The sequence below is a fragment of the Haplochromis burtoni genome, unplaced genomic scaffold, assembly GCF_018398535.1.
Source record: "Haplochromis burtoni strain Fernald_Lab_line unplaced genomic scaffold, NCSU_Asbu1 Contig_802, whole genome shotgun sequence".
Lineage (NCBI taxonomy): Eukaryota > Metazoa > Chordata > Actinopteri > Cichliformes > Cichlidae > Haplochromis > Haplochromis burtoni.
This window is the reverse complement of record NW_024583163.1, coordinates 60,027-62,745: the sequence shown is the minus strand read 5'-3', so window position 1 is coordinate 62,745 and position 2,719 is coordinate 60,027.

Below are 2,719 nucleotides of genomic sequence, written 5' to 3'. Positions count from 1 at the left end.
CTGAAGATAGCTCGGGCCCCGCCAGGTGGGGGGCGCTCCCAGAGGAAGAAGCAGGGTTGTCCAGTCCAGTGGAAGGTGGGCGGCCACGGCGGGGGGCCTGAGCCGGCACCAAATGGTCATCCAGAAGCACATGTGCTGGTTTAAGTCTGTCAATAGAAACAGCCTCCTGCCGACCCCCAAAATCCAAAAGGAAATGCTTCCGGCCCGGTTGAATAACCCGAAAGGGGCCGTCATACAGTGGACGCAGCGGAGGCCTATGAGCGTCATGCCTGACAAAAACAAACTGAGAAGAGTCCAACGACCTCGGAACAAAGGTGTCAGGCACACAATGGTGCACTGGGCCAGGAAGAGAAAACGAGTCTCTTGGGGGACGGAGAGACAGCACAGAGGGAGCGAAGCACGGGGTTGGGCTCTCAGGCAAGAATTCCCCGGGGACCCGGAGGGGCTGACCAAGGACAAGTTTAGCCGGGGAAACCCCAAGGTCTTCTTTAACCGTGCAGCGCAACCCCAGTAAAACCCATGGAAGGCGGTCAACCCAGTTGCCATCTGTGAGAGAAACACGGAACGCGGCCTTAAGTGACCGGTGGAAACGTTCGCACATCCCGTTGGCCTGCGGGTGGTACGCAGTGGTGCGGTGGACGGAGTCGAAAACACGACGACGCCACGAAAGGGGAACTACAGGGTGTGGATGGCTGGTGGAAACATCGCAAAGCAGGCTAGGCCCGCCGTTCCACACGGGTCTGTCCTCCAGTACAAGGCCCGTTTGCGCAGACCGATGGGCAAGGACATCCGGGTCGGCCTGTTGGTCAGCGGCCATAGCCTCAAAGTCTATGCCCACATAAACAGGAGAAACCAGCATGCGGGATAGACAGTCAGCCACGCAGTTGGACTTACCAGCCACATGCTGAATGTCAGTTGTGAACTCGGAAATGGCTGCCAACTGGCGCTGCTGGCGCCCGCTCCACGGATCAGAGACCTTGGACATCGCGAATGTCAAAGGTTTATGATCGACGTACGCGGTGAAGCTCCGACCCTCGAGAAAAAAAAGAAAATGTCGTGTGGCGAGGAGTAGGGCCAGCAACTCCCTGTCAAAAACGCTATATTTGCGCTCACTGTCTCTAAGCGTGCGACTAAAAAAAGCGAGCGGTTGCCAGACACCGGAAGTACGTTAGTCGAGTCGTCTGTGTTGCTCCGTCCACGCGCAGAATCATGTCAGGAAAAGTCGGGAGAAAGCGCCAGAGTCCAATTTGGGATTACTTTGAATATGACTGTGTTTTGGATAAAGCAAGTGTCTTGTAGTGGAAAGAGACAAATTATGAGGGACATTTCTAAAGGGAAAAAAATCCCACAAACCTTAAAGTGCACTTGAAAAGCTCACACAAGAAGGCTAACCTAGCTTACCTTGAGAAGGTAAGGGAGCACACTCAACCCTCATCCCCAGAAACAGACGCTAACCCCAGGCAAGGCAGCGTGATGCATCCCGAGACAACAGGACTGGGATATCTACATAACTGTGTGAGTCAATTGCCTTCAAAAAGTTTATCAATTCACTTGAACCAAAATTATGAACACCCGGTGCTGCAAGAGTTAATAGTCTCATTGGGGCCAAGATATACATTTTATAGTTGCCTGGTATCAATGGTTGTTCATCTGCCTTTATTTATTTATTTATTTAAAGAACCCATAGGTGGGAATGTGAGTTGTCTGTCTCTGCGTGTTAGCCCTGCGACAGACAGGCGACCTGTCCAGGGTGCAGGGTATGGTAGCTGGAATAGCAACATACCCAAGGATAAGCAGAAGAGAATGACTGATATGATGAAACTGGGATTTTGTTACACTTAATTATTGCAAACACAACTAAAACTATAACTGAAACTAATCAAAACTAAACTGAAACTAAGGATTTTCAAAAAAAAAAAACTAAACTAAACTAGCAAACAATTGGTAAAAACTAATTAAAACTGATATAAAATTGAAAATCTGAAGTCAAAACTAAATAAAAATAAAAACTAATGAAAATTGCAAAACTATTAAAACCCTGTTTTATATGTAGTTGTTTTTTTTCCTGTGTAATAATATTCAACATTGCATCAATACATTTTTCAAAAAATGCCTCTCTGTGCAAAATGGGTTTAAAAACATAAACAGCTGTGGGATACTGTTTGTCCGTGATTTGAACCGAGGGAACAAATCGTGGCAGGATCAGCCTGATATTATTTGTATCCCACTGTAACTTTACTGTATAAAGAGCTAACATCTCCAAAATGTCAGGAGTAGTTATTTATTACAACAAGTGTTTGTGAACTAAAAATCAAGAATGTGGGATACTGTTTGTCCGTGATTTGAAGAGCCCAGCGCTGCTCCCGACGCAGGGAAAACCAATTCTGCAGGGGAGACCTACCTCGGCACTTGTGCAGGTGAAGCCAAAGGGAAGATATGCTTCACCATATTTTCTAGTCTTTGGCTTAGAATGAAGTTGGTTTGGAAACATATTCAGCGATGCTTCATCTCCTGCTTTGCGTTTGTGTGCGCCCCCCCCCCCTCCTAGGGGGCAGGCCCCACACTTTGGGAAGGTCTGGAGTAAAAGATTCACCTTAAAGTGCATATTATTCAACGTACAGATACATAAACAGACACATAAGATACATAAGCCTCTTCTCCGCTACTCAGTGTTGCCAACTCCTCAGTAAGGAAAATCGCTATTGGCTGTCCTAAAAGT